Here is a 19,001-nt window from a genome sequence, read left to right on the forward strand (position 1 = left end):
ATATATATATATATATATATATATATGGTCTTAGCTCTTGGTTTCATACTTAAGGAAGCTCACTTCCAGGAAATTGTTAAGGACTGAGGAAGGAAACTGAAGGAAGGGGGCCTGGGAAGGAGGGTTTTATAATGGTGTGAGAAGAAACAAGCAAGGTCTGAACTTGAGGGCCTTGGCAGCAGGAATGGAAAGGAGGAAATAAATTCAGAAGACATGCTGGAGACAGAATCTACAGGATTTGGCAATTCATTGGTATGGAGGAAAGCGGAGTCAAAGTTGAAGACATTTTTTCCCCCTCTGGTTAAGAGCAAATAAAAAGTTGATTCTGCTTATATGAGAATATACCTTGAATAGGCAAATTCTTAAAGACAGTAGTGGAATAGAGGTTACCAGAGGCTGGGGGAGGAGGGAATGGAGTTCACAGTTCCTTTCTGGGTTGATGAGAAAGATCTGGACATTGATAGTATTGACGATTGCATAAAACCGTGAGTGTACTTAATGCCCTTGAATTATACACTTAAAAATGATTAAAATAGGGGCGCCTGGGTGGCTCAGTCAGTTAAGCGTCTGCCTCCGGCTCAGGTCATGATCCCAGGGTCCTGGGATCGAGCCCCACATCAGACTCCCTGCTCATCGGGAAGCCTGCTTCTCCCTCTGCCTGAGGCTTCCCCTGAGTGTGCTCCCTCTCTCTCCCTCTGCCAAATAAATAAATAAAAATATTTTTTAAAAAGACAAAATTAAAAAATGATTAAAATAGTACATTTTATGTTATATATATTTTATTGCAATAAAAACTTTAAAAAATGAAAGGTTATATTTTTAGGTAGACAATCAGCAAATTTTTTTTACACATCAGAATCATTCCTAATTGCAGAATGTATTATCATCATAAAGAATTTCTATTATATGACACATTGTATATTACTACATACTTTTCTGGCATGCTTTGTATAATTAATTCACATATGTTCACTGAAGAGTATTGTACAGCTGACCCTCGGACAACACAGGTTTGAATGGCATGGGTGCACTTATGTGCAGATTTTTTTCAGTAAACATAGTACAGTACTGTATTTTTTCTTCCTTCTTTTCTTTTTTTTTTAAGATTTTTTTTTTTAATTTATTTATTCGACAGAGATAGAGACAGCCAGCGAGAGAGGGAACACAAGCAGGGGGAGTGGGAGAGGAAGAAGCAGGCTCATAGCGGAGGAGCCTGATGTGGGGCTTGATCCCAGAACACCGGGATCACGCCCTGAGCCGAAGGCAGACGCTTAACCACTGTGCCACCCAGGCGCCCCTTCCTTATCTTCTTAACAACCTTTTCTAGCTTACTTTGTTGTAAGAATGCAGTATTAATACATAAAATACACAAAATATGTATTAATAGACTATGTTATTGGTAAGGCTTCTGGTCAACATTAGACTATTAGCCATTAAGGTTTTGAGGGAGCCAAGTGTTATAGGCAAGTTTTTGAACCTCCACCTTATTCAAGGGTCAACTGGATTCAGTGCTATACGGAAGTGTGGAGAAATGACTTGCAAAGAGGGTCAATTTCACTTTTTATTTTTATTTATTTTTTTTTAAAAAGATTTTATTTATTTATTCGACAGAGATAGAGACAGCCAGCGAGAGAGGGAACACAAGCAGGGGGAGTGGGAGAGGAAGAAGCAGGCTCCCAGCGGAGGAGCCTGATGTGGGGCTCGATCCCACAACACCGGGATCACGCCCTGAGCCGAAGGCAGACGCTTAACCGCTGTGCCACCCAGGCGCCCCCAATTTCACTTTTTAAAAACTGTTCACTGAGTACCAAATTTCACACTCCATCTCATTTCCTCCTCATACAATCATGAGGGTGGTACTCGTTTCATTTATAAATGTTTTTTAAAGCTAGATTGTTTTTAAATAAATCGGCATTTTTCTGATTCATCATCATAAATTGATGTGCAAAGCTACTGAATCTTTTTTCAAAACCAGTAATTGTCTACTGCATCCTTATGTGGCTAATCAGAGTTTTGAGAGTTTTTAGCATGAAGACCATATTTCAAAGTTAAATTAGTGGTAGAGTCTACTTACATCTATAAATTCTCTTTCCAAGTAGAAGAATTAGTGTCATATAATAAGTCTTGATCATTGACATGTCTCTTTATGAAGTTCTTTGGTTTAATTTTTATTTTAAAGTTTTGGTTTGTTTAGGGGCGCCTGGGTGGCTCAGTTGGTTAAGCATCTGCCTTCAGCTCAGGTCATGATCCCAGGGTCCTGGGCTCGAGCCCTGCGTTGGGCTCTCCAATCAGTGGAGAGCCTACTTCTCCCTCTCCCTCTGCCTGCCACTCCCCCTGCTTGTGAGCTCTCTCTATATATATCAAATAAATAAATAAAATCTTTTTAAAAATATTTTGGTTTGTTTTGCCTCTTGTAAATTTTGTGAAATAGTTTTATTTGTTTTGCTTCTCGTAAATTTTGTGAAATAGTTTTGTTTTGCTTCTTCTTGTAAATTTTGTGAAATAGTTTTGTTTTCTTACCCTTGAAATTTATATATTGCCCTACATATTCCTTTCACTTAATCTAGTAAGCTGGAAAAAATTCTTAGAATCTCCAAGTAACAGTAAAAATGTTGTCATTTAGTTTTTAAGTCCAGATACAGAAAAAAAGACATTATCATTAAGCCTATTAATTGTCATACTTCCGTTCCATGAAAGCCACACAAATATTGGCAGTAAGGACAAAGATCATTCAAAAGGAGCCAGAAAGGTTATATTTAGGAAATAATTTTTCTTACTTTGGCACGTGCACATTTGAAAATATCAGGGCTTAGGAGCGTCTGGGTGACTCGGTTAAGCCTCTGACTCTTGATTGCAGCTCAAGTTTTGATCTCAGGGTCATGAGATTCACGCCCAGCATAAAACACATGCCCAGCATAAAAAAAAGAAAGAAAGACCGGGGCGCCTGGGTGGCTCAGTCGTTAAGTGTCTGCCTTCGGCTCAGGGCGTGATCCCAGAGTCCTGGGATTGAGCCCCGCATCAGACTCCTCTGCTGGGAGCCTGCTTCTTCCTCTCCCACTCCCCCTGCTTGTGTTCCCTCTCTTGCTGCCTCCTTCTCTCTGTCAAATAAATAAAAATAAAATCTTTAAAAAAAAAAAAGAAAGAAAATATGAGTGCTTAAACTAACTTATTTATAATATTCATTCACTTTATGACTTTTAATTAGATAAATCTGAAATTTATTGCCTAAGTCTAATGTTGTAAGAGATCAGAAATTTCCACGGCAGTGCTTGCAAATGTCAGAGGCATTCCAGTGTAGGTTAGCAAGGGAGCCACAGACTGCCAGGGTCTGCTATTGTTTTCTGCATATTCAACTTTAAAAAAATGATTGCAACCTTCAAGAATGGGCAAATGCATAGAGACAGAAGGCAGCTTAGCGGTTGTCAGGTCCTAGAGAGAGGCGGGGGATGGGGAGTAACTGCTTCATGAGTACCCGGTTTCCTTTTGGAGTGATGAAAATGTCCTGGAGCCAGATAGTGGTGATGGTTGCACGACATCGTGAATGTACTAAATGCCCCTGAATTTTCACTGTCACATGGTTGAAACAGTAAAGTTTATGTTATATGTATTTTACTACAATAAAAAAGTAACCTTATTATAAAATGATAATTTTAAATTATATACAAGCGCAAGAAGGAGATAAACATCACCAGCAATCCCACTACCCAGATGGAACCAGCATTGCCATTTTGGTGACTGTCCTCCTAGTGGTGTTCCTGTGCATGTAATTACGTTTCTGTCTCAAGTAACACAAAACAGAAAGACAGGTGTCCTCTGGAGACCATGGGCAGAAATGCAGCTGGCCTCAGAAAAGGGCCAAGGCCTCTGGGAGCTGAAGGGTCACTGAGAGGTTAGGCAGTATGCCCTGCTCTGAACTCTTCTCAGTGGGCTCTGTGGGTCAGATTTCGTCTTTTCTTAGGTTATCTGTCTTCACTTCTCCATCCACATGGCAGACTGCGGCCCCCCAGCCCCTCAACCTACCTGCTGACATGCCAGCTACCCACAAATGGGCTGGTTCTCTCAGACCCAATTCCAGATTCTGCTCATGTTGTGGTCAGCTTTAGCCAGGTGATTCAGGTCAGGCAATATAAACAAGAACTAATTCAAACGATTTGCTCTGAAAAATTTTGAGACAGAAAGATATCACCAGCTTTAGCTGTTTTCCAAGGCATGAAAAAATCATAATGATAATAACAGTTTATTCTAAAGGAACTTTAACAATATATTGTACATATACAGTTGAAAACCATTTTCTACATTAGTAGATATTTCACAACCAGTTCCAAAAGTAAGTGTGATTTAATTATTTAATTAAAAAGTTGATGTGTAATATATTGTCAGTGAAGTCGTCAATTTGGCATTTCAGATGGAATGCTCTGGAATTATTTTTTCTTAATGTATTCTCTGATTGAAGGCCAGGCAGCACTTAGGATGCACATTCATAGGAGAGTTTTTTCAATGAGGATTTTAAGTATTCTTTTTTTTTTTTAAGATTTTATTTATTTATTGGGGAGAGAGAGAGCATGAGTGGGGAAGAGGGCCAGAGGCAGAGGGAGAAGCAGACTCCCCACTGAGCAGGGCTTGATCCCAGGACCCCGATATCATGACTTGAGCCGTAGGCAGATGCTTAACCGCCGAGTCACCCAGGTATCCCAAGTAAGTCTTCTTTTTAACTGAAAAGGGCAATTTGGGGTTTTGTTGAAAACAGTTTCATTGAAGAATAATTTACATTCTACAAAATCCTCCTATTGTAAAGTGCACAGTTCAGTTTAATAAGTTTCCGAAGTCGTGCATCCACGATCTCCTTTTAGAGCTTCCTCTTCACCCACAGAAGACCCCTCTGCCTAATTGGAGTCAATCCCATTTCCACCTTTAGCCCAAGGCAACCACTAATTTCTTTTCAGTTTCCATGAATTCGTAAAAAGGACAATGTTATAAAAACTTGTATAGACTTTGTGGAGCGCTCAATACCATCATATACAAATAATGTCCAGCTTAGTGCGTGAGAGAGAGGGATTTCTTATTTGATCTTCATCAAAATATGTAATTCCTTCACTGGCCTGTTTTTTCTACTGTACATTCAAAATTATACATGCAAGTAGTTAAAGTATGTAATATGTATTTATAGGAACTGATCGCATTTTTAAGTCCTCCGGAATTATCCCCCAACAGCTGCGGCTCCCTGTCCTTATCAGCTCTGTCCTTTCTCCCCCCATCACCATCTGGAACTCATTGGTTCTTTTTTTTTTTTATGTGGATTTAAAAAATTTTTTTAATAATATTTATTTTGTTATGTTAGTCACCATACAGTACATCCCCAGTTCTTGATGCAATGTTCCATGATTCATTACTTGCATATAATACCCAGTGCTCCATGCAATACATGCCCTCCTTAATACCCACCACCAGCCTATCCCAATCCCCCACCCCCCTCCCCTCTGAAGCCCTCAGTTTGTTTCCCAGAGTCCACAGTCTCTCATGGTTCATTCCCCCTTCTGTTTACCCCCCCTTCATTCTTCCCTTCCTTCTCCTACCGATCTTCTCGGTATTTACCCCAAAGATACAGACATAGTGAAGAGAAGGGCCATATGCACCCCAATGTTCATAGCAGTATTGTCCACAGTAGCCAAATCGTGGAAGGAGCCGAGATGCCCTTCAACAGATGACTGGATTAAGAAGATGTGGTCCATATATACAATGGAATATTACTCAGCCATCAAAAAGAATGATTTCTCAACATTTGCTGCAACATGGACGGCACTGGAGGAGAAAATGCTAAGTGAAGTAAGTCAAGCAGAGAAAGACAATTATCATATGGTTTCTCTCATGTATGGAACTCATTGGTTCTAGAATCGGATGCTGCTTTGTCCACACAGGCCCAGGGAGCATGAATGAGGAGCCAGCCAGACTTTCCTTTCTGCTTTGTCCCATAGTGTTCATATGTCTACTACCCATGCCTCTGAGGATATACCAGGCTCACCAAATGTTTGGAATTATCACACAGGAGAGGAAAAATTCAAAAGTATACACTGAAAAGTCTTCCTGAAGTCCTAGGTATTAGTGCTGAAGGAACTAAACCCTCCACAGGGACTCCTCCTCTTTCCTGTTTGAATTTCTTGCTTCTCTGTTGTTAGGCCTATGAAAGTACGTCTTTCTGTAAACCCTGTCATACATAGATGTTCCCCATCCCTGCCACTTTCAAAGAAACTCTAGTCCCAATCCATAAGGGTTGGTCTTACTGGAGATCCACACCTCTCTCCGCACAGCAGTCGAAGTGCTCAAGTATGAGTTACTTCATCCAGATTGGAATTATACTCCAGAGAAGAGGGCCTGAGAACCAAAGTTGGTGGTGGCTCACCAAGTGTCAGGACACGTGAGGGAAGGTGCGAGGGAAGACTGGTGCTCCAATCTCAGGAAGCATGTCAGAGTAGCTGTCGGTCACTTAACATCGAGTTCTCTTGATAGCTCTCCTCCAGTGGAAGTTGAACCTATTTTTTATTCTCTGGGCTGTCCAGGCGAACTACTGAATAAAATACACAAATACATTATCATGTTCATCATACCATCTCCCAAGGACAAATTTTAATTCTCAGAAGTAATGCAGTAAACCCATGAGGAGGAAGAGAAGTATTTTCCTGCTGACTCATAATTTATAAGCCATTTCTCAATCAATACAATCTGTCCCGTGCATTATTTACTGCACAAATATAACATAAGCAGTATTGGTTCTTTTCCCTCATCCCCCCTTCTCCACTCTGCTTTCAAATTATGACCACTGTGTCTTCTAGGAAGACAGAGAAAACCTATTGTTAGCTCATAAACTGGACCTTTTTACAGCTGCTCCCTTAGCTGTATTAGACCTAGCTGAGGCGGTAAAATCAGAACTTGCAAGTTCTTGATTACATTCTTGGCCAAGGTCATACCCTGTCTAGGGAGGATGAGAGGTCATGATTTCATTCTTCTAGTTATATGCACATAAATTATTATATGCTCTTAATCTACATGAATTCTACTTACCTTATTTACTAAGCAACTCATGGATATAATGGTATTTTGTTAGTCCTGTCCAGTGATGATTTCCAAATATCACCAACACAGTCTATTGATAAGATAAAGCTGAGTTTATTGCTTGGATTGGTAAGAACCACACCTCCTCAGAGCTTTGGCAGGGTCTCAAAGAGGGGATGGTCAGGTCAGAATTTATTGAGAATTTGAAGTTTGTCTTAAGATAGGTCTTTCAATGAAGGGATTTGATTAGAATCAGGTACTGATCAAATAAGACGGTCAGGATTGGTGAAAACAATAAGGAATGGGTTTTGAGGCTCGGGCTTCAAAGAATTGTAGGGCACAGACTGCCTGTTGATGTCTTCCATTGGAGACTTTCTTTTGGGAAGTTCTGTGATGAACTCTCAAAGCTTGCTGAGGAAAGCGACTCCCAGAAAAGTAATGAAGACAGAGGAATAAAAAAATTATGTCAATGTAGAGAATAAGGTAAGTGAAGCAGGTTCAGTTCTCAGTATCCAGGATGGGTGGAATGTCGGTGGTTTTGGTTCTTAGTCCCTTTCCAATCTCTCCAACTGAGTTAAACTGCTGAAACAGATAAATCCCCAAATGTATGATGGCTCAGGTATGAAAGAACTTTTCACTCAAGTTAAGTCCAGAATGAGTGTTCCTGATTAACGTATGGTTTTCCTCCTTGGGGAAAGGACTCCAGCTTTTTAGATACCGAGCTCCATTAAGGCAATGACCCCCACGTTGAGCAGTCACCAGGATCACCTGGAGGTTTTGCTAAACCATAAAGTTTCTTGTCACATGACCCCACCTAGATACATAGAGAGCGAGGAAATCTTATCCTTTTGACTGAAAAAGAGTTTTTGTAGAAAACGAACCTTAGGGGACAACTATCCGCTTCTCTCTAGCTTATCACGTAACCAACAAAACTCCAAGAGCACCCACCTTCCCACACATAGAGCGTACTCAATTCCTCCCAAGACCCATCCAATTTACTACATCCAGGTGGTACACAGGCCTCTCTACAAAACCCAAAAGTGACTCCTCATGGTTTACACGCTAAAAACCAAAAAGCTGTCTGCTCTACGATATATAATGGTGGAATAGAGACAGGATAAAATGCCCATTCAGACAAGAAAAATGGAGAAACACAGCAGGCATAGCAATTTGTCCATAGCAATGACAAAATCCTGCAGGGCGGGCATTGGTAATGGTGGGAGAGCAGTTCACTTAGTGGAGTCCAAGCATGCTGTCTAGAAAGAACTCCTTTGGCCATAATCTCTGTGACTTCTTGTGCTCATGAATTCAGTGTGACACTTAGTAGGCTTCTGATCTGTTTGCATCCGGGTGGTTCAATGTGTTTATAACTGCACCCAGGGCAGAATTCTGAAGGCTAAATCTATTTCTCTGTTTCTTTTATCCCTATTGCTCTCTTAACGGGGACTACATAGAGGCCTTCTGAAATGGTAGATGAGAATGCTGCATTCTTTTTTTTTTTAATGTTTTATTTATTTACCTATTTGAGAGAGAGAGAGAGTAAGTGAGCGAGAGAGCACAAGTTGGGTGGGGGGAGAGGCAGAGGAGGAACCACACTTCCAGCTGAGCAGGGAGCCCAATGATGTGGGGCTTGATCCCAGGCGCCTGGAATCATGGCCTGAGCCAAAGGCAGACACCTAAATGACTGAGCTATCCAGGTGCCCCATAATGCTGCATTCCTGATGGATCGTTACTTTAGGTGTAAGTTTTGGTACCTAAGACCTCTTTCAGTCTTTTCTCTTACTGTTGGGGTCTGCAGTCAGTTTCTGCAACCCTTAGAAGCCCCAAATATTTGGATTTTCTCTGTTATCTTCCATTTCTGCTTACAAGCCGGCCAGTTCTCCCCAGATGTCCATCTTTATTTTTTTATATATAATAACTTGCTAAAAGCAGAAAGTAAATGTCAGTATATGCGATCATGCCAACTCTTACACCCATTTCCACTAAAGTTACTGACTCGTAGATTCTGGTCTTCTTTTCAACTCATCAGTTAGCTTCGCCAAGTGTCTTGTGGCTGCATGAACTGAATCTGTGTTTATTCAGCTTTTGACATTAGCTTCTTTAACTGTATCCCCCGATCACGAACTGAGCTTCACATATTTTAGATTTTTGTCACGTCAATATCCTATTTCCAATACTAATTTCTGTATTACTTAAGGTAAATCTGGCTACTATAACAAATGAACCAAAAACTGTAATAGCTCAGTCATGATAGATGCTTATTTCTCACTCATGTACAGTCCATAAGATTCTTAATTGCTGGCAGCTTCCATCTTTGGAGTGGTAGAGCCTGACTGGGGTTCTGCTATCTTCTAGGGCCTCGGTGTCCTTGGTTTGATTCTCCGCATCTAGCTTACAGTCAGAAGAGACTGTGGGCTAGGCATGTCCTCTTCTTAACATTGCTGGTCCGGAAGCAGCACACATCACTTCTGCTCACATTTTATTACTGAGAACAAGTCACATGGCCATACCCAGATGTAAGGAATGACAAAACATTAGTCTCTACCTGCTTAATCCCTTTGTGGCAACACTCCACACTGTGGAAGGGAAACACAAATCTTTGGTGGCCATCTATTTGTGTGCCACACCAGTAAACTCTATCATTAGAACTATCCAGTCAAAATCCAACTTGGATATAGGTATTCTACTAGTTAGAATGGCTTTGGACTGTTAGTTATGTATTTCAGGAATAAGAGTGACTTAAACAGGATCAAAGTTTATTTCTCTCTCACATAAAACATGCAGAACTGGGCAATCTTGGTAGATATGGCTCAAATCATCAAAGTCATCAAAAGCTCAGATTCCTTCTACCTTTCTGCTTTACCATCCTTAACTCTTAACTTCTGTTTTTCAAAATGGCTGCTAGATCTCTAGATGTCACATTCACATTTCAGGCTTGAAGAGGGAAGAAGGGTGAAAGTACAAAAGAGTCTATTTTTTAAAGAAGTTTCCTGAGATTCCACTTAACAACAATAGTTGACACCTCACTGACAATGAGGAAGGACGGTAGATGCAGAATTTTAGCTAGACACAGAGATGCACCAACAATACGGGGATTTTATCGTGAAGAAAGAAGGGGAGGTCAAGATGGAGGAGTACATGTGAGAACCTTGCCCTTGGCAAATTGTGGATGATTGTGGTGGGGTCTTTACAATGCATACCATAGGTGGTGGTATCTTTCAAGCAATCAAAGGTTTTTTGCAATTCTCCAGTGGGAGTAAACTACAGACTGTGAGGGAGTTTGACAGGTATTAAAACCAGGGCTCTGCAGTTGGGAAGTAGCTTTGCAGTTTGGGGAGGTTCATTTTCCATGATTGACTGCAGAATGGTTCGAGTTAGAGGGAAAGAAGATCCCTGGAACTCCATCATAAGTAGTGCCTTAAAAGGAGCCATACAAGCAGCAGGAAATGGACTGGTGGCCATGGTTGGATCAGCTGCAATGGGTGGCATTCTCCTAGCTTTAATTGAAGGTGCTGGTATCTTGTTGACAAGATCTGCCTCTGCACAATTTCCCAGTGGCCCTCAGTTTGCTGAAGACCCCTCTCAGTTGCCTTCAGCCCAGTTACCATTCTCACCTTCTGGAGACTATTGACAATATCAATAGGACTTCCTTCCCAAGATTTTTTAAACAGAATGAGCTATAGTTCAAGAAGGAATTTCAAAAGGTAAGTTACAGTCTGTTTTTAAAACAACAGGTGGGACAGGTATGGCCAAATATGTTTTGAAGAGAAACTTAGCCCTTTTTTCTATTTAAAGGAACACAGGTGGGGAGGCAGATGTTAAAAGATAATACATGTATTTATTCACATCTGGATTGCACTTGTGATAAAAATAAAATGTCTAACATCTTTAAAAGAAAATCTAATAAATGCTTAGAAGATGAAGGACCAAAGGGCAAACAATAATGAAATGTAACCCTCATTTCCTTGGGCACTTCTCTGCCTGGTTTTGTGTGTTCTGTCAGTCAAACAATAAAATATCCCGGAAAAAAAAAGAAAGAAAGAAGGGGAGAATAGATATTTGGGTGGTTGGATAGTGCCATGGTGTCATTCTAAATATAGAAAGGAGGGAGACATGTAGCTTCTTGCTACATATCAGGGTAATTATGGTTCAAGATGGTACATTGGGTACTTTATTCCCTCTGATTAATCAAATGAATTTGGTAAGTGTAAGAACTACAAATATTTTTAGTGTGTGTCCTTTTCCAAGAGTCAAATCCCAATTAATAATGTCTAAATTATTAACAACTAACATCCCTATTTGTGTGTTAAACAAATTTCATATAATTCAATCTGGTGTTTCCCCAACCACATCACACATATTCACTTGTGAAGTTTGTCAGTTAATTAACAAATATTAATTTAATCTCTACAGTGTGCTCTACAACTTGAAAGTTGCTGGAGAAAATGAAAAAAAAGACATAGGACACAAGGACCTTGAATTCAGGGACCACCAAGTTGAATACACAAGATCAAATAATATTCCGATACATATCAAAAGATTTAAAAGTTTTGTAAACATTCAGATCTATCAATTCTACTCAGAAAAGTACAACCTGAGAAAATTATCATGTGCATATGGAAAGAATTAACTGTAAGCATGGTCATCAAAATACTGATTATAAAAACACCAAACTAAAAACCTGCTATTTCAATAGGGGATTGCTCCGGAAATTATGGTGCTGTCATGCAACTGAGTACGACGTCATCCAGATGACTGTGACAACGCATAATGCACACTCATGATCAACTGATAGGTGGGAAACATACATCTTACTGAAAAAGATGTACTGTTTGCATTGTCAGTGCTGTCTATAAGCTATCTCCCTCTTCTCTGAGAACTGTCCTTCAGATCATAGAGACCCGAGTCCACCTTTTTACCAGTGACTTGTGTCTGCTGATTGGATCCCCTGGCCCAATCCAGACAATCAAATTCTGCCTTCTAGTAATTTGAAATTGAGATTTGCAAATGCCAGTCTCTTTGTGTTGGTGACTTGAATATGGCATGAATAACTCACGTGCTGGTTTACAGTGATGTACATTTAACCATATATATGGGGAAGCAAAGAAGTGTATCTACAGAGAGAAAAGAATGAAGCACATCTATAATGAGGGGAACTGAGGCCAGAAACCATGTGTTTTCAGAAGGTTCTGATGACCAATTTCAGGTTCTGGAGTCCTAGCTCCAGAGTCTATTAGACTTTGGAGTCCATTAGACACCCTCTTTCCTTTCAATAATTCTCTTCATTCCCTAAGCTGGTCTGATAGGCTTACTGTTACTTGCAACCCAAATCAGATCTCCTATTTGAAACCAAGAGTAATTTCTAAGAATATTAGGAATACAAAGAGGCAACCCAGGGAATGGGAGAAGATATTTGCAAATGACACTACAGATAAAGGGCTGGTATCCAAGATCTATAAAGAACTTCTCAAACTCAACACCCAAAAAACAAATAATCAAGTCAAAAAATGGACAGAAGACATGAACAGACACTTTCCAATGAAGACATACAAATGGCTAACAGACACATGAAAAAATGTTCAACATCATTAGCAATCAGGGAAATTCAAATCAAAACCACAATGAGATACCACCTTATACCAGTTACAAAGGCAAAAATTGACAAGGCAAGAAACAACAAATGTTGGAGACGTTGTGGAGAAAGGGGAGCCCTCTTACACTGTTGGTGGGAATGCAAGTTGGTACAGCCACTTTGGAAAACAGTGTAGAGGTTCCTTGAAAAGTTAAAAGTAAAGCTACCCTATGACCCAGCAATTGCATTACTGGGTATTTACCCCAAAGATACAGATGTGATGAAAAGAAGGGCCATATGCACCCCAATGTTCATAGCAGCAATGTCCACAGTAGCCAAATTGTGGAAGGAGCCAAGATGCCCTTCAACAGATGAATGGATAAAGATGTGATCCATATATACAATGGAATAGTACTCAGCCATCAGAAAGGATGATTACCCAACATTTGCAGCAACATCGACGGAACTGGAGGAGATTATGCTAAGTGAAATAAGTCAAGCAGAGAAAGACAATTATCATATGGTTTCACTTATTTGTGGAACATAAGGAATAGCATGGAGGACATTAGGAGAAGGAAGGGAAAAACGAAGGGGGAGAAATCAGAGGGAGAGATGAACCATGAGAGACTATGGACTCTGGGAAACAATCCGAGGATTTTAGAGGGGAGGTGGTTGGGGGAATGGGTTAGCCTGGTGAAGGGTATTAAGAAGGGCACGTATTGCATGGAGCGCTGGGTGTTATATGCAAACAATGAATCATGGAACACTACATCAAAAACTAATGATGTACTGTGTGGTGACTAACAGAACATAAAAAAAAAAAAAGGAATACATCATTGCTTATTAGGAGGTATCTGGGCATTTGTGACAGTATATAGGGCAAATTGATGCTAAAAATTGTTTCCTCATACTCTTGACTTAATGAAACTCTCATGGGCAAGGTTCTTAAAAAACATTTTGAGGAATGCTCTTTTGGATGAAAAATGTACCTGGTTTGTGCAGATACTTTCCTGTTATTAGAGCTTAAAAATACCTTTAAAATATTGTGGAAAACCATTTCCTCGCTAGATTTGTCTTTGTAAGAGGACTTTTTGGAACTCAAGTTTGTGTCTGTTGCCAAACAGAACATTGAGGAAATTATTTTGGAAAAATTTTTATGGTAAAATATCTTTCTGTTACCCTCAAAACAAGTGATCAGACATTTTTATCCTATTTCATCTACATCTATTTGCAAAGTTATTTTATTTGCACTTTTATCTGTGAAGACATCATTTAAAAGGATTTATGTTATGCTCACTTTCCCACAATAACTAGAATAGAAGATTTTGTAGCAATCAAGCAGCTTGAAATGCTCTTATTGATATGTTTTCAAAGTGAAAAAAAATCTTGCTTCGTTTTATTCATGTTTTAATTTATCTTGATATTTTAAAAAAGACACAAAAGACCTCAAATAGAGTCACTTGTGCTAAGTCCCACATCACCAAACTGAAACTTAATACCTAACTTAATTATAGTTTCAACCTCTCCCAGGAGTGGAATTTTAAACCAGTCTGGAATTATCCGGTTAGCAGAAGTGAGGTAATCTTTCTGATAGACCCTTGCTGTCTTCTAGAGGAAAGTGACCTTGTCACAAAGAATCCATTCTTGGCTACTAACTTTCTTGTCCTCCCCCCCACTTCTTATAATTCATTTTATACAATTCCTTGGAGCTCCCTTCTATCTGCTAGATGGGATGCTGCCTGATTCATGAATCATTGAATAAAGCCAATAAGATCTTTAAAATTTACTCAGATGAATTTTGTTTAACAATATTGGTGGCAGTGGTGGGATCTGAGGGAAACTTCTGTTGGCTTTAGGGACAATGAGAAACACAGGCACTGATACCCACAAACCCTTTGCATTCTCTTTCTTTCTTTTTTTTCCCAAAGACTTTATTTATTTATTTTACACACACACACACACACACACACAGAGCTGCACGTGAGAGCATGAGTGGGGGGAGGGGCAGAAGAAGAGGGAGAGAGAGAATCCCAAGCTGACTCCAAGCTGAGCATGCAGCCTGACTCTGGGCTCATCTCATGATCCATGAGATCATGACCTGAGCTGAAACCAAGAGTCAGATGCTTAACTGACTGGGCCACCAGGCACCCCTGAATTCTCTGTCTTTCTTATCATTTTTGAGGGTCATAAGTAAATTCCTCTCCATTCTGAACTTCATTTTCTTCCTGCCAAGCTCACAATCTAATTGGCTTTCCAGTCCAGGGCTTAGCATGTCAGCTTGAGCTGGCAGATGGTTCCACCCGGAACCTGAGTCTCTAGCCCTTGGTTAAGTCTATAGCTCCCCATTTGATTGGAACCTTCAGCTCTTGGTTCACTCCCCAGATTCCACACTAGGAACTACTGGTGGTTCAGTTTGCAGTCCTCATTTGTTTGGGTTTCCTGGGTCAGTACTTTCTTTAATCCCTAGTTCCATGTTGACAATTGCTAGTGATACATTCAAGGCCTCTATTAGCCAGTTCACAGTAACACCTCTTTGGTTACTGCTGATGTGTTGATATGCACATGTTTATCTTGTTTTGTGTAAATAAAATTAGTGGGCATGGGTCAAGACTTAAAAGCTGTTAGAGTGCTAACCACTTAACTCAAAGACTTCTGTGTTAAGATAACTTGGTCATAGATTGGGTTAGACTGACACTAGGTCACCTGCCAACCTCAAGAAAATGTCCATGCAGTGAGATACACTGTAAAACACCACACAATCCCCAACTCAGTGGCATGCTCCTCTTAGGCATTAATTTGGCTCTGAGAGACCCAAAGCTTAGCTAAAGAAATGCGACCCTTAGTTCCAAAGAGTTGAGCATGCCACCTTCCAGCACAATTGCTTATTTTATATCTAAGAACTGTCATCCTGGAAGCTGTAGATGTCTACAAAAATGGCAATATCTTACTAAAATTTGTGTCCTGAGAACTTGGCTTGGTAACTGTCAGGTTGGGGGCCCTAATATATGGCTGGACCGAAATATGGGTTAAACTCCATTTGTAGTTAGGGTGCTGTCAAAGTGCCAGACCTCAATCTAAAATTACAATGGCCAGTATGAGAAATGATTCCATTAGACAAGATCATTCATTTAAGAAGTGAGCTTCAAAGCAAGGGCTCCCAAATCAACAAATAGAATGGGACACCTATTTTAACTGGCATGCAAAAGCCTCCAAAAGACTTCAAAATGCCAAAATAGCTTTATTGAAAGTTTCATTGCAAATGGTTAATGAAAAATTAAACATATATAAAGTACCTAAAATAAAAGACTATAAGACTAACATTAACTCCTACAGTTCCCCTCTTTCTTCCCCCCCTTTTTTAAGTACTTATTCTAGGAATTCTTTTTGGTATTTTAGTATTCTAGTAATTCTTTTAAAGTACTTATTCTAGTAATCCTGAGGTGTCTTTCCACTCTGAAGACACTGTGAGACATAAAAGTCCACCAAGTCAGTGGCCCTACAGATGCCTCCATATCTATCCTTGAAGGAGGACCCCATAGGGCCCCTCCTAGGATTCATGGTATTGTTGAGGGATTTTCTGATACACTGCTATGAAATTCTTTTAAATAGCCAAGAGGAAATTAAAATTAAAATTAAAATTAATGGAAAACTTTGCCAGATTTTGATAGATAACAGAGCCTGCAGATGAGAGCCTGAGAAAACTGGCAGAAGCCAATCAAGGGTAAAAATTCTTACCACAGTGAGAGGGGGGAAGATGGTGGCAGAGTAGGAGGACCCTAGGCTTGCTTTGTGTTACAAATACAACTAGATAACTACCAAATCATCCTAAATACTCAGAAATCGACCTGAAGGCTGCCAAAACAGGAGGCCCACTCCCTGCACTCTTGTGGAACTGCCCTTCTTAGTCAAGCTTACCCCAGTCCCAGGTCAGTGGGTCCCCTCGCCTAGAAGACCAGCAAAAAAACCTACCCCTACCATGTCTCTTGACCAGAAAGTTTTGCATAGTCTTGGTTCCCTCATTTCACAAAGAGACCAGAAGACAACTAGTTAAAACTTTTAATATTCAGGCCAGGGATGAAACACTGCCCACAGAAGGCAAGGAGTTTCCACACAACCGGCCTAAAGGATAGAATAGCCAGAACACAGCAGCCAGAGTGCATGCAGCACACACTGGAGACATTCCCTGATGTGCTAGGCCCTGACCACTTCTTCATAAGGCCATTACATTCAGGAGCAGGAGATATAACTGGCTTCTCTAACACACAGAAAGACTTAGACAAAATGAGAAGATGGAGGAATATATCCCAAATCAAAAATGAGATAAGACCACAGCCAGAGATCTAAGCAAAACAGTATAAATAACATGCCTGATGGAGAATTTAAAGCAATGATCATAAGGATACTCACTGCACTTGAGAAAAGAATAGAAGACATGAGTGAGACCCTTATGACAGTGATAAAAGAGTTAAAAAAGAAACAGATGAAGAGTGCAATAAATGAGATTAGAAACACACTTGATGCAATAAACAGCAGGCTGGAAGAAGAGGAATGAATTAATGTCCTAGAAGACAAAGTAATGGAAAGCAGTGAAACTGAACAAAATAGGGAAAGAATTATGCAAAACGAGAATAGATTTAGGGAACTCAGGGACTCCGTCATAGTAACATTCCCATTAAAGGAGTCTTCAAAGAATAAGAGAGAGAAAAAGAGGCAGAAAACTTATCTGAAGAGTTAATAGGTGAAAACTTCCCCAATCTGGGGAAAGAAACAGATATCCAGATCCAGGAGGTATGGAAAACCCCCAACAAAATCACCAAAAATAGAGCCACACCAAGGTATATTATAATTAAGCTAGCAAAATACAGCAATGAGGAAGAAATCTTAAAAGCACCAAGACAAAAGAAGACAGATACTTATAAGGGAAAACCCATAGGCTATCACCATATTTTTCAGCAGAAACTCTCCAAACCAGAATGGACTGGCATGATATATTCAAACTACTGAGTGGGAAAAACCTGCAGCCAAGAATACTCTATCCAGCAAGGCTATCATTCAAAATAGAAGGAGAAATAACGAGTTTCACTGATTAAAAACTAAAGGAGAACGTCACCACAAAATTAGCCCTGAAAGGGGACTCTGTGAGTGGAAAAAAAAGACCAAAAGTGACAATATGAGGGTAGGAAACACAAAACCAGTAAAAATGAATATTTCTATAAAAAATCAGTCAAGGAACTCACAAAAATAAAAGGATATAAAATATAACCACATATACCTAAAATGTGGGGAGGACAGGAATAAAAAATGGGTTCAAATAAATGACCATCAACTTAATACAGACTGCTATATGAAGAAGATGTTATGTACAAACCTGAAGGTAACCACAAATCTGAAACTTAGTAAATATGTAAAGAATAAAAAGAAAGAAATCCAAATATATCACTAAAGAAAACCAGCAAATCATAAAAGAGAGAAAGATAAGAAAGGATCAGAGAGTATCTCCAGAAAAACCCACAATAAATACCTATCTATCAATAATTACTTTGAGTAGAAATGGACCGAATGCTCCAATCAAAAGATATAGGGTATCAGAATGGATAAAAAACCAGGACCCACCTATGTGTGCCTATAAGAGACTCATTTTAGACCTTAAGACACCTGTATATTGAGACTGAGGGATGGAGAAACATTTATCATGCAAATGGATTTCAAAGAAAAGTCAGAGTAGCAATACTTTATCCAACAAACTAGTCTTGAAAACAAAGACTCTAACAAGAGACAAAGGTGGACACTATATAATAAAGGAAACAATCCAACAGAAAGATATAATAATTGTAAATATTCATTCACCCAACATGGGAACACCCAAATACATAACACAGTTAATAGCAAACATAAAGGGACTAATTGATAATAACACAATAAGATTAGGGGACTGTAATTCCCCACTTACACCAATGGACAGATCATCTAAACAGAAACTCAACAGCTTTGAATGATACACTGGACTGGATGGACTTAACAGATATATTCAGAGCATTTCATCCAAAATTAGTAGAATGCACATTCTTTTCTTTTTTTTTTTAAAGACTTTATTTATTTATTCGACAGAGACAGAGACAGCCAGCGAGAGAGGGAACACAAGCAGGGGGAGTGGGAGAGGAAGAAGCAGGCTCCCAGCGGAGGAGCCTGATGTGGGGCTCAATCCCACAACGCCGGGATCACGCCCTGAGCCGAAGGCAGATGCTTAACCGCTGTGCCACCCAGGCGCCCCTGCACATTCTTTTCAAGTGCCCATAAAATTTCCTCCAGAATAGATCACATATTAGGTCACAAAACAGGGCTCAACAAATTTGAGAAAATCAAAGTCATGCCATTCACCTTT

At 39.8% G+C, this 19,001-nt stretch overlaps 1 pseudogene; it reads left to right on the forward strand.

The window, feature by feature from the left end:
* Positions 1 to 10,173: 10,173 nt before the first annotated feature.
* On the forward strand, positions 10,174 to 10,690 carry LOC103682217 (annotated as a pseudogene).
* Positions 10,691 to 19,001: the final 8,311 nt, after the last annotated feature.

This window comes from Ursus maritimus, unplaced genomic scaffold (assembly GCF_017311325.1).
Source record: "Ursus maritimus isolate PB19 unplaced genomic scaffold, ASM1731132v1 scaffold_34, whole genome shotgun sequence".
In the NCBI taxonomy this organism is placed as follows: Eukaryota; Metazoa; Chordata; class Mammalia; order Carnivora; family Ursidae; genus Ursus; species Ursus maritimus.